This window comes from Podarcis gaigeae, assembly GCF_964106915.1.
Source record: "Podarcis gaigeae genome assembly, chromosome: 1".
In the NCBI taxonomy this organism is placed as follows: domain Eukaryota; kingdom Metazoa; phylum Chordata; class Lepidosauria; order Squamata; family Lacertidae; genus Podarcis; species Podarcis gaigeae.
This window is the reverse complement of record NC_139678.1, coordinates 60,785,835-60,800,028: the sequence shown is the minus strand read 5'-3', so window position 1 is coordinate 60,800,028 and position 14,194 is coordinate 60,785,835. Positions and strand designations below refer to the sequence as shown.

General features: G+C 42.1%; 1 long non-coding RNA gene across 7 annotated transcripts in view; it reads left to right on the top strand.

Annotated features, from left to right (window-relative positions):
• Positions 1-628: 628 nt before the first annotated feature.
• LOC310851120 overlaps positions 629-14,194 on the top strand; it is a 53,367-nt gene continuing 39,801 nt past the window's right edge. Inside the window, exons 1-3 of one of the 7 annotated variants that reach the window (XR_014567578.1) lie at positions 629-903; positions 3,710-3,780; positions 10,891-11,084. This is a non-coding gene — a long non-coding RNA (uncharacterized lncRNA). Of the gene's footprint in view, positions 944-3,709; positions 3,785-10,890; positions 11,085-14,194 lie in introns of all 7 variants that reach the window. The other 6 variants (XR_014567579.1, XR_014567580.1, XR_014567582.1 and 3 more) reach the window with 6 other exon arrangements.

Here is a 14,194-nt window from a genome sequence, read left to right as displayed (position 1 = left end):
ATCTAGGAAATATGCATCTGTAAACTCTTAGGTGGCAGGTAAATTGCCATGCACTCTGCAGATATCTAGAGCAAATTATCAATGCTGCCTTCCTCCAACCAGTTCGTTAATTAAACAACAACAACAACCTGCTGCATCTCCCAGCTTGCTACTGCTGTCAGGCCGGAATGTCCTGCTCTAACTGAAGGAAAGCCAGAAAGTAAAGACAGAGAGAAGCAGCCTGAATTTATGAGAAACAGCAAATCAAGGAAGCAGGGGAGATAGAAACAAGGGCAGCACTTTGGTATCATAAGAAAAGGTAGAAGTGAGACCTTTTAATCAGGTGGTGTTCAATCAGAACTGGGTTAATTTCTAGCACCTGATCTGTCTGCTCTAAAAAGACAACTACCCAACACACACACACACACACACACACACACACACGGATTTGCCTTGCAGGTCTCATCCAGATGCACACACCTTTCAGGCTTTAGTAATCAAAAGCACCCTTTCCTTCCCAGCCTAGTTGAATACTGTTAGTACGGAAGGACAAACTGCATCCTGCCACGTCCAAAACAGAATGAAGCCCCGCCCCCCTAGTTTTTAAGACCACCCCATGGATGGTACTGGAGCAATTAACCCAATGTGTGTGGGGGGTGCGAGATCTTTGAAGCTTACAGAGATAAAGTGGCAGTTTTGCATTTAACACCAGCATTTAGCACTAGCTCAGGGGTATTGAGAGCTGCTTGATTAGAGGGGCAAGGAAGGGAGGATGTGTGTGTGTGTGGGGAATTGGTAAGTGCCTCCTTCAGCTTCCCCCCTATCTAGTTGGTATGATCCTTTCCCTCAAAATGAGAACTTCGGGACCACTTGCTGCAGTTCAAGCGAAGCAAGAAAGGTGTCGTCGTGCTTCTTTTCCTTGAGGTAATAGCGTGCTTGTTTTCCTTCTGTGTGTAAGAATGAGGTGTGCGCTTAGGAAGAAAACCCAGTATTTGGAATGGCTGGGATAAGAAGCTTCCTGTTCAAACCTAAAATCTGGGAGGAACTCATAAAACGGCCTTAGCCAAGCTGCTTGCCTCCCTCTTTCAGTTTCCCCTGTGGAAAATGAGGACAGTTACTCAGTCGTGTCTTAATAGGATTCCTGTAGAGTTGACAGGACCCAGGAGTGGGTCACAACAGGAACACTGTCATGCAAATAGATGGTAAATGGTTAAGAAATGGGTCTCCAAATGCATGTTTGGGTTAAAAGTGGGTCCTGGGGTCTGAAAAAGGACATACTACAAAGCCAGTCGTAATTATTCCGAGTTGCTCAGGTCTTAACATGCTTTCAGGTGGAGCCACACCCTTGTCCTGGTATTGCCTTTATGATGGTGCTTTGAATACAGTACCTGATTGATAACGGGATCCTCCTATCCCTCTTTGTTCTCCACATGGTGCTAGTCCCTTTTAAGTGTGATTTACTGTATGTTCTTTTTATAAGAATTTAAAGTCTCAAGTATATAAATTAAATGTTAATAAATTTACAAGGCAAACACATACATAAGTATCTTCTTCTTTGGCGATCACTCGTAGCCGAGTAAGATTGTCTTCCATTAACACAGTTTTAACAATGAGTCTGAAAGTGACTGTGGAGGCCAGTTCTGGATCCACATGTCCTTCCACAGTGGGGACATTGGTTTCTGGGTGGGAGTTGATCATGGTGTGAATTTGCCAAGCGTGCCTTCCTCTTAGCACGTTTCTCCCTTGCGTCCTGAGTTCGAGTGTCTTCAAAGCCCATGACACCTTTGGTAAAGGCTGTTCTCCGACTGGAGCGCTCGCAGGCCAGTGTTTCCCAGTTGCCAATGTTTATACTACATTTTTTTAGATTTGCCTTGAGACAGTCTTTAAACCTCTTTTGTTGACCACCAGCATTACGCTTTCCATTTTTAAGTTCAGAATAGAGTAGTTGCTTTGGAAGATGATCATCCGGCATCCGCGCAACATGACCAGTCTAACAAAGTTGATGTTGAAGAATCATTGCTTCAACACTGGTGATCTTCTTTCCAGTACACTGATATTAGTTCGCCTGTCTTCCCAAGTGATGGGTAAAATTTTCGGAGACACAGTTGATGGAATCTTTTGAGGAGTTGGAGATGGCGTTTATAAGTGGTCCATGTTTCACAAGTATACAGTAAGGTTGGTGGTACAATAGCTTTGTAAACAAGCATTTTGGCTTTCATGCGAATGTACTGGTCCTCAAACACTCTGCACTTCAATCAGAAGAAAGCTACACTTGCAGAGCTCAGGCGATGCTGGATTTCTGCATCAATGTTGTTCCTTGTGGAAAGATAACTGCCTAGGTAGGAGAAGTGATCAACATTTTCCAACGTTACACCATTGAGTTGAATTTGTGGCGCTGCAGAGTGGTTATTTTGTACTTGTTGGTGCAGCACTTTGGTTTTTTGGGATGTTGAGTGATAGGCCAAGCTTTTCATAAGCTTCTGCAAATATATTTAGGATGGTTTGGAATGCGTACACTACATTGTCATCAGCATACTGAAGCTCTATGACTGAAGTTATGGTAACCTTACTCATTGCTTTCAGCCTGCTCAGGTTGAAGAACTTTCCATCTGTTTGATATGATTTCTACTCCGGTGGGGAGTTTCCCTTCGACACAATGTAGGATCATGGCAGTGAAAATAATGAATAGAGTTGGGTCTGAAACAGTGCAGGAAAGCAGTCCTGAAGCCATTTTGACTTTCCCAGTGACCTCAAGTGTTCCTCTGCAGTAACGGAGGCAAATGGAGAAAGCCTCCCCATTGTCTCTTTGCTCACAAATCCTGTCTTAAGGGTGTATCTGTGTATGAATAGAGTGAGCCTGTGACCTGGATTCAGGAACTAAAGTATTCACCATCACAAAAGAGTAGCCAGACTGCCCAGGTAATGCAATCAGAGACTATTATCAAGCAATTAGTGACCATTATCCTTGCCTTAGGATTCTGCTGTAGACCAGCCCTTCTGTGATGTATATATGATGTATTGGGGGGTGGCCTTAAGCTTAGAGGGTGGCAATTTCAAAAACTCCATGGTTCGGGATTCCTCCTCCCTCCTGCATGTGGTGAGTGAGGACCGTGTTGCAACAGTTTAATAAAGATCAGGCTTACTAGCTGCTTTGCTTCTCAATATTCCCTGGTTGGCCTCTGTTGTTTTCTCCTACTGATAGGGAACCCACTTTAGGACTCTTTACGGGCTTTTGTATACCCTATAAGGGGAAAAAAGAGCAGATTTTGTTTACAACAGTGCTGATCGGCTCGCGTATGGTGTTAGCTTGCTAGTCCTGCACCTGTCCAACCTATCCATTGCTGATGCTGTGGAGCACTGCATCTTGTGGGAATGTGCCGTATTAAATTATAAAACCAGCATGAAAAGCTTAATGCAGTAAAATAGGTTGTAAGATTTTTATAGGACTTCCCTTCCTTCATTTTGTTATGACTGGGATCCAAACTGATTAATAAATAGGAGTTTTGCCATTTTATTTCAACGGCATGATTGCACCTTTAAGCATTTTCTGTTAAGCAAACTGATTTTTTTAAAAAAATTGATATTTTCCCACCAACCATCCTCTATTGAGTATTAGTAATAGTTTATTCTTTATTTAATAATACACAATTTACAGCTGTTTGCTTTCATTTATTAATAGCCCTTTCCACTGAACAGGATTAAGAGAAATAATTATTTTTACACACCATAGGGTCCCTGTCAAGTATTAGGTGGATGTCATTAACGTCTCAACAATTGGGAGTCAGAACTGCAAGCCGCCAAGTAGGTATATAAAGCTAATAGCGTTCAAAGTTTTTTTATCTTTCAGAAAGTTTTGCTAGCCCACAAACTTTTGTCCATATAAAGCTGGGATTAAAAGATAGTCAGTGGAATATCTAATGCAAGACCTACAATATGTGTTAGCCAAATATGAGTTAGCAGTACAAAGGAGAAATACAGAGAAAAGTAGCATGTGCAGAAGACACAGGCTTTAGTGATTCAGCATTCTTTGGAAGATTCTGTACGCCAAGAATATATGCAATTTTCTGCTTCCAATTAAAAATATTCATATTGAGTTTTTGCAGATAATAATTATCGTAGGATTATAATAGGCTGAGGGATAGAGGATATAGGACTTGACCCAATGTTTCTCAAAGAATTTTAAGCTAAAATTTGGAACATTTCAAGTTCTTCTTGAATAGTTGAGAAATTTCCCTCTTCTGCTGAAGAACCTTCTGCAAACTGGTCAAGTAACTGAATGGGGTGGAGAATTTCAGCCACAACTGTAGATCTGGTTTTAATATTATTGGGTTTTGTTTGACTGTTTTTGAAGAAGGCAATTGGCCTGGGCCCTAATTTTTTCAGTCCTCCTTTTCATAGCTCATCATCCATCAGTATGTATTAACAATAGAGCTTAATTCAACAGTAAGTGACTGGAAATGTCTCATCCAGATTTAACCTTCAGAAATATTCAGTGAAATGCCCCCCTGTGTTTTTCTGCCTGTGATTGCAGGGCAGATTTGGGGAGGTAATTTTCATTTGGGAAAGAACAAGTAACTGAAATCCAAAATAATACACGTTAAAACTAATTGCCTGTGATGTATAAGAAGGACTGCACTCTGCATTCTGTTGCTTAGGGCAAAACAGTACATCAATCTGGATTGGGGCATTGCGCCACTTTCCTGCTGCCATTTGCCCACAAGGGTACAGCTTGTAGTAAACATAGCCTTCAGAGGAAAAGACTGGTGGTGGGATCTTTGGTATGGAGCCTGAGTCCAGATCAGGACCACATTCCAGAATAGGGTCTTTATGGCTACTTTTCCTAAACATTATTATTTATTAAATTTCTCTTTATTAAATTATTATTTATTGAATTTCATCAGATGATCACAGGGCAGTTTACAATATAAAAACACAAAAAATGTATATAGCAAACAAACACATACACCCACCCACCCACCCCGCCCTGTGGTCAGCCAAGTATGCCTTAAAAGATGCATAACTAATGTAATGTGTAGTTTGGCTGAAGGAGAGATGGGGAATACGATGTTCACTTTACACTATTCAGGATGATAATAATAATGCATAACAGGTGCAACAGTGATGCTGATCTTCTACTTCACTGGAATAGTGTTCAAAATATTCAGTGACAGTTTGTGGAACAGTAGGTAAATGAAGCAGAAAATGAAGCAACAGGTTTTCCCAAAAATGGTGGAGATTGTGAAACCGAGTAGTTAGCTCTACTAAGCACAATGGGGCTTATGTCTGGCTAAATATGTATACAACAGCACTGAATGGTTTTGTAATGAACATCTATTTTTACCATAAAATTCTATGCATCTATTGTGGGATTTTGGATATATTCTATATATATATGCGGGAGAACATGTCTTGATTCTTCCTCCTAGAGTGAGATGGCTTAATAAGGAAAATAATAGAAGGATTTGTATTTTAAAAATAAATAACACGTAAGAAGGTAGTTGAAAACACTTCTGATGCATTTAGAAAAGTAAGTTGTACTAAAATAAATCCCAGTACATTAAAAAAAAACACATTTCATACTTTAAAAAGCTACTTTTAAGATGGGAATTAAGCATTTTAATTGCACAGGGATTTATCAAAGCATTATCAGTACAAAAGAAATTCTTTTTCTCGTGCATTAGTTGCATACTAATTAACACAGTTTGATCTTCTCTAGATGAGCATGTTCTGAATTATTACAAATGGGAGAAAAGCGGTCTGTATACACAATATTATTTTATAGCATTTATTAAGAAATTGGAGTTTTTAATTGCTCCTTCAGATGTCTCAGAAACAGATGAAAAAGGACTCTAGCAATAAACACACTTCATGAGGTTGCATGTACTATTTCCCACAATATTATTGAAGTTAGGTGTGTTACACACTATCAGTTTCAATTAAGTCATGCTTTCCACTTCTAAAGATTCAACCTCAGAGAACTTTACCGGGGGAAAGCCCAAAGGGGCTTACTTATGTGAAGACATATACCGTAACTAAAGTTAAGACCTCTTGAATTGAGGTGTTATTCAGAAAGGCCTTGACTCTGGGAAGGTGTATGTCTGTAATCTATCATCTCAAACACACAATTTGCCATATGTGTAGTTCATGTGGCTGCCAACAGATCTGTGAACTGCAGTGTGACAAGAGACCACTCCAAATAGGTTCATCCACGCAAATACATGCCTATCATGAGAGCCACAGCAATTCCTACATAGAGTTTAATGACCGCTGTGTGCTGTGTGCATATAAGGAAAAAACCTTCAAACATTCTGGACTGTAATCCACAGCTATTTAAATACTCATAAAATTCTTAAAAAAAATAAAAATCCCTGCTCTGTTATTATCCAATCAGTAAGTATATTATAGTTTAATCATTTGTATGAGTTCTGACTATTATATGAGCAAGGTGCATGTAACTATGCCTTTCTCTTAGCCAAGTTCCATCAGAAAAATGCACCATTTTAAACTAGTGAATAAATTATGCAATAATTATAATCAAATAGAAAGCTGGGGGAGGTGTGTTTCTCCTGAACGCTTAGCATCAAAAGATTCAACCTTCACCCCCCCCATTTTTTTGCTTTTTCAAATACAAATTTTCTGTAGTCTCCTGAGTCCATTCAGCACCACATTAAAGCTTCGAAAATGTGTGCACTACTAGGAACAAACCATTAACCTCAAGGAATCATAGGTCACAGCATGAATGGCAATCACCGGCATACTATGAGTTCCTAGCACTGAGAGTCAATGGTTTAATTAAACAAGATTTGCATGCTGCATGTAGATCACACACTGTGAAAAACCTTGAGGCCAAGGCTGTCAGTATAATGTTTCATGGGATTCTGCTTAGCCTTCTGGCTGTTAGCAATGGCCATGGGAAAACAAAAGGTGCTGGCTCAGAGCAGAGAGTCGATTCAAACAGGAACAGCAGCACACAACACACAGACAATTCTCTCGAGGTTTGATTGTGTATTTTGAAAGGAACTTAACATACTGAAGTAGTCAGGAGAACATGCCCTATAACAATTTTGAATTGTCGCTGAACTGAGGCGCAGCTCATGCACACAACCGCAGTGCTTAATTTCCTCCAAACAATACACCTCAGGATTGCACTTCAGTGACTGACTAGTGCTGGAAGGATACGCATGTCAGCACAGGATTGCAAGGATTTCTGCAATTGTACCTTCCCTGTTGGGAAACAATGAGAACAGGGCGATCACTGCAACTTCATCTAGTCAAAAAGGTCTATCTTCAGGTTAAAATATGGCAGTTCAGCACCATAGGTGCAATTATTTTCAAGATCAGTGTGTCAACCATTGCATTGTAGGTCCAGTGGTAGCTGGCTTTTATCCAGGTTAAGAAGCTATCCACAATAAGCCATTATTATAGAAACTGATGGGCAGTATGGCCTTGATATTCTCACCTTCGTTTAATAGATGACTTTGCTAAAACTTGTCTTTTGCCCCAATTCAGCAAAAGATTTATCTGTGTTGCTTATGCACACGGATTGAAATTTATCTTAGTACATAGTTCTGCATGTGTAGTGGTAGGCTGCGTGCAACTGGTGCTCAACTTCTGAAGATTCCCAGTGATACCTGTTAGGATTTTTGTTCCGTGTTTGCAGTCATGGGATTGTTGTTATCACATGACGGTGTATGTTTTCATTCCACAGTGTGGGAAGTGACGGAGACAGGATGTTTTGTTTTACTATGTTCTGGAATGTAGGATTATTGTCCTTTGTTCTTTCCCTTTGCTGACTGATGAGAAAGAGGAACGAGCTAAGTCAGAATGCTTCAAGTGTATTATATGTAAATAAAGTAGATTAGCCAAGATGCTGTGCTATTGGGTCTGTTACGCAAACCGCCAATACTCTGCAGGTTCCTAAGTGTGCTGATGCTTCTTGGTATTGTTCGCTGTAATGTTTGGATTGGAGAAAGCTTTTGAAGCTCCCGAATGAACGACCAGGAGGGAGAGAACATGCCAGTCGGCCTACAGAGTAAAGAGTGGAGTGGGATGGATGACCTTTTTTGACTTGATGGCCACATTGAGAGTCAGCTCTCTGGGGGTCAGATGGTTGGACACAAGCACACTCTCAGAGTACAGGCAGGCAGATGCGTAGCACATGTAGTCAAGAAGGTGCATGCACACACCTTCAGCAGAGGAAGATATACAGGCCGGCTGGCAGATACACACATTAAGGCAGGTGGACAGACACACACACACACACACACACACACACACACACACACACACATATTCAAGGACTTTTCCATCACTTTCTCCTTAATTACAGACAGAGGGGGAAGGGGTGATCTGCTATGGCGCTTCATGTAGTTTTGCACCAATGCCTGATGAAGAGATACAATCTCCAACCAGGGTTTTCATGACCTGGCTAAATGCTTTGTGTGCATTCTGTTAGCTTTATACTTCAGCTGCGCTTGAGAATAATAGCCAACATTAGCAGATGGCTGCCAAGAGCATCTGCAACAAAGAAGACTAAGTAGAACTTTTGGGTTTTCTAACAAGTCCCAGTTGACAGAATAGTGTGCACAAGTACCTGAGGGCACATGAGGAAGCCAAATGAAGGTAACAGAATACGTAAACAGGGTTTGGTGTCTTTTTCTTTTTTAGAGGAGAGATCATTGGAGATGTGGCATTTTGTAACATTTGGGTTTATTTATAAATATGAGATGAGAACATAGGTGGAGGCAAACAACTTAAACACTCCTTCAAGCAGCAGGTCCACTGCCCTGTGTCAGGTCCCCAGAAAGAGGCTTCTGCATCCAAGTAGGTGACTTCAGCTGACAAGCCCTCTCCCTTTCCTTCCTTTTCCCTGCCTACTTCTGTTTCTGATTCCAAAAAATGTCTGTTTTTCCTACGTACAATTCATTGGTTAGAGTGTGTATGTTGAGGGTCATCTTCTCTGGGATCAGATGGATTCTCTGTACCATGAATAGGGAACCTGTTGTTGTTTAGTCGTTTAGTCGCATCCGACTCTTCGTGATCCCATGGACCAGAGCACGCCAGACACTTCTGTCTTCCACTGCCTCCTGCAGTTTGGTCAGACTCATGTTTGTAGCTTCGAGAACACTGTCCAACCATTTCATCCTCTGTCGTCCCCTTCTCCTTGTGCCCCCAATCTTTCCCAACATCAGGGTCTTTTCCAGGGAGTCTTCTCTTCTCATGAGGTGGCCAAAGTATTGGAGCCTCAGCTTCACGATCTGTCCTTCCAGTGAGCACTCAGGGCTGATTTCCTTAAGAATGGATGCGTTTGATCTTCTTACAGTCCATGGGACTCTCAAGAGTCTCCTCCAGCACCATAATTCAAAAGCATCAGTTCTTCAGCGATCAGCCTCCTTTATGGTCCAGCTTTCACCTGTAGGCCCCCCCCCCATTTCCCATCATCCTTCACTATTCGCTATGCTGGCTGGGGCCAATCGGCGTCGGGGTCTAACAACACCTGGAGAGCCACAGGTCCCCCCATCCCTGCTCTTACTTGGAATATTCCATAAAAGCCTCCCATTTTCTAGGATTTAGCTTCCTTAAGGAGCCATTACAAAGCTATAGGCATTCTTTTGCCTGACAAAGGATGTAAACAGGCTGGTTTTCATAATGATACACTTTGAGCTTTGTCAGTTCTATCAGCAGGACTGGCTCCTGTTGATCCCAGGATCTCAGTTTGCTGTTGCTTGTCCCTCCCTTCTGCTGCTGGTTTCTCCGGTCTACTCATAAGAAATGCCAACATCAGGCTTTTTCAACCTCGGCCCTCCAGATGTTTTTTGCCTACAACTCCCATGATCCCTAGCTAGCAGGACCAGTGGTCAGGGATGATGGGAATTGTAGTCTCAAAACATCTGGAGGGCTGAGGTTGAGGAAGCCTGGCCAACATCGTCTAAGGAATTTTGGGTGTTGCGGCACTTGAGAAGCCTTCTTACACAAGCTTGCTCTCTTACCCCTAACAACTGTTTTTCAGAATATTGCTTTTTCGGCTGCAGCAGGTTTCACAAAATCTTATTAGACATGGATACCCTATATAGATAAAGGGAAATAAGCATAAACAGCCACAAGCATTATTTACAATTTAGACTCCGTTTTTCTTCTTCATGGTAGTCTGCTTGTAATTCAGGCTGTGGAAATAAAAGTGAGTCCATTTCTCCCATTTATTTAAAGCAAAACTCAACAAACCTGCTGCACCTGGGACTTGGTGTGGAGAGTGCCACTGAATGGGACACAGCTGTTGACATCTACCTTGGGATTGCCCTTAAAAAACAAGCCTAGAGACAGCAGACTAGAAAGATGGATGCTGTTTCCCAGAACTCTTCTCATTGTGAGATGTTTGCAGGTGAGCTGAGAGTTTGTTTGGACCCTGGGTGAGATCCCAGAGAATAAGAGGAAGGATGTGTCAGAAGGAAATTGAATTGATACTGATTTTTATATATAAGTAACTTTGCACTAATGCAACTTCCCTTCCATATCCTCTCCCATGTGCACTCCATAAATTTGCATTGGACCCCCAGAACATTTTTAGGGGGCGTGCAGGGAGATGAGAGGGAAAGTTAGTTCCATTGCGTACCCCCAAGTGCTTGTGCTGCCGAACTGTTCAGTTGGATGCCACCTTTTGTAAGGCAAGGTTACCCCCTGCTTCCATCCTTGACCCACAAATTGTGATGGGTGCTGCAATTGATGACATCTCAGAGTGTTTACCCAGTTACTTGATCCCAGGAAGGAATTGTGGTGATGAGAGATTAGTAAGCGTAAGGCTCTCTGGACTGGTTCAGTTTGCATCAGGTTTTTGTACAGACGTGTTCTTTCAGGCAGTGTTTGTTCCCCTCTTCAAATGTAGCCCAGTTTCATTCTAAACTACTTTGCTGACAGAAAAAATGACTGAAATTAAATGAAATGACTTGTGAAGACTCTGCAACAAAGGAAACACTTGTTCGTCATGAGGCATATCTAGCGCATAAATCATAGAGAAATGTCATCCTGAAAGCCTGTATTCTTTCTGAAAAGCTTCATTACAATGAAGACAATATACAAAGCAGAAGCAAAGAAAAGCTGCTAAATAACAGGTAATAGTAATAAAATCTCAATAAAATCCCATTATCCAGATGCTGATTATCTGAGGGTGCAATCCACTGAAGAAACCCCAAGTGTTAAGGAAATTAAAGGAAGTACGCATAACAGCTTAATTTGCATGGAAGTGGCTATGGTGATTGGCTTGGTTGGTTGTGGCATTTGGAATATTTTAGCTGGCAGGGCTGATGCTCACTAATAATGGGATCGTAATACAGATTTTTGCTATTCAGAATACTCATTTTTATTACGACTTAAGTCACCCTTACCCTGACCTTCTCACCCTCTTCGTAATTAATAATGAGACATATTTTGAGCTAATGCCCACTTTTGCATTTGCAAAGCCAGCATTCAACATACCAGGCTAGTGAGGCTCATAGCTGCTGTTTGATTATGCTCTGAACATTTTTTTATCTGTGCTTTGGGCAAGTCCACATATGGGCAGGATCTCAAGTTAGCCTCACTCCTAAATAAGATCTGTGGTCCCTCTTTGCATCCAGCTTGTCTCCAAGCCTGGATGAGGAAGGGCCTCTGCTCTGGAGGATCCCTGCCCCCCATTTCCTTCCTCTCTTGGAAACCATCTCATTTGCTTCATTTAACCTTTTGTGGGCCAAGGAGCAAGTTCTCAATGAGAATGCAAGGGCTGCAATCCTATACATCCACTTCTTTGGAAATGGTGGGGTGGGAGCACCTACCTTTCAGTAAGCAGGAACGAGTTTGTGCATTCACAGCAGGTTCCAATTAATGTAATAATTACACCAGGCAGCTGGAAGTTGATGCTACATTACAGACGTGAGATGAAAAGAATTGAGAAGCCAGGGAATGCAGGAAACATTGATGGCAAAGGTAAAGGGACCCCTGACCATTAGGTCCAGTTGTGGCCGACTCTGGGGTTGCGGCACTCATCTCGCTTTAGTGGCCGAGGGAGCCAGCGTACATCTTCTGGGTCATGTGGCCAGCATGACTAAGCCGCTTCTGGCAAACGAGAGCAGTGCACAGAAACACAATTTACCTTCCTGCCAGAGCGGTACCTATTTATGTACTTGCACTTTGACGTGCTTTCAAACTGCTAGGTTGGCAGGAGCAGGGACCAAGCAACGGGAGCTCACCCTGTCACGGGGATTTGAACCTCCGACCTTCTGATCGGCAAGCCCTAGGCTCAGTGGCTTAACCCACATCGCCACCCGCATCCCCATTGATGTCTAGGGGCATGTAATTAGGTAAGGGAATGCAAAATGGAAGTGTGTATTTCAGGCATAGGCAAACTTGGCCCTCCAGATGTTTTGGGACAATAACTCCCAATAACTCCCTGACCGCTGGTCCTGTTAGCTAGGGGTGATGGGAGTTGTAGTCCCAAAACAGCTGGAGTGGCGAGTTTGCCTATGCCTGGTGTATTTGGTAAGCATCTAACTGTAAATTACGGTTTGATCTCTTAGAATTTTCACAGCATCAGGGAAATCTAAATTGACTGTAAAATCAACTGTGAGGTGGATGCTGCATGAGGGAAACATGTGGATGACACCTCAAACCAACCTCAAATATGCAGTAAATACACAATAGAACTTGGTGTGGATGAGCAATTGGTCTCATTGATACATAGCCCTTTCCTTTCTCAAAGCTGCAATGTAGTTTAGTCTTAGCATCCCTAGTGCATTTGTTGTTGCTGTTGTTGTTTTAAGCATTTTTTTATCCCTCAGAAAAGGTAACAACTAAAATAAAATAAAAACCATGGAATAGCCTGGTGCATGTGTTTGCCTCTCCAATAATAATCCAAGGCCTGCCTCTGTAATTTCTACCATGAGCCCATGGTGTCACTGGGATTTATGCTGCACTTCCATGGGGAAGCGTAGAAGCTGAGGATGTGCACTGCTGGAACAATACCACCATCATATGCAATTGCACAGTGGTTCAGTAGCTTATGGTGGGTAATAATTGTCTGGACTGACTCAGGTCAAATAGAACAGAAGCAATTCCCACCACCCAAGAGCCAGAAGAGGAGGTAGGCTGCAAAAACTCCAGAACACATCAGTGGAGGAAAAAGCTCCTCTGACAAGAGCTCAAAACAGTCTGGCTCATTAATGCCACCCTTTGCAGTGTCAGGAGTTCTGCATTCTATGATGCACTGAACGGCAAGTTCATTGATGATGATGGGCATTAAATTCTGCCTCCTCAGAAGTTGTTAGACTAGACTTCCCATCATCGCTGACCACTGACTATGCTGGGTATGGCTAATGGGAGCGGTAGTCCCCATAAATGCTATCCACAGCCTTTCACAAGACACTACAAAGCTGTGAATGTCCACAAAGGAGGCAGAATCTACCAGTTTCTAATCCTCTGAAGGACAATTGGCGGTTCTTTTTAGCCATAAGGATTAGCTGTCAGGAGCTTAAAGGAAGCCAATTCACTTCTTACTCCCCCCCCCCCCTTTCTGTTTTTTCCTTTCCAACTGATACTCATCTTTCCATAGCTCCTGGAGGCTGCTGAGCATGGGGATATTTTTCTATTGAACTTGGCTCCTTATACCTCCCTTGTGTGTGTAACATCTTATTTGGTGGCGGATTTGTTTTGCTTACAACTTGATAGGTGCTCAACCATCTGTGTTTGCAGTTTTATGTAATAAGTGAGAAATACAACAACAACAACAACAACAACAACAACAACAACAACAACAACAACAACGTGCTACAAATAATCAGAGGGTGCTTTAAAAGTTCTAGTTTAGGATTGCCCAACATGGTTGCCAGGAGAACTCCATTCATGGGTGTTTGAGAATTATGTAACCACTTTCAAATTGTACATTTCTGCAGTAGCATAGAATCATAGAACTATGCAGTAGCATAGAAGCATAGAACTGTAGAGTTGGAAGGGACCACAAGGGTCATCTAGTCCAACCCCCTGCAATGCAGGAATCTTTTTGCCCAGTGTGGGGCTTGAACCCAGAACCTTGAGATTAAGAGTCTTATGCTCTACTGACAGTGCCATCACACAGTATGTTAACTTTATGTGTACATTACAAACTGGAACAGAGATGTGTTTATAGTGCCGCTTCCCAACATCAAATCCTCTTTCTTTAACAGCTCCACGTTATGTACAGAAAGCCCAAAGC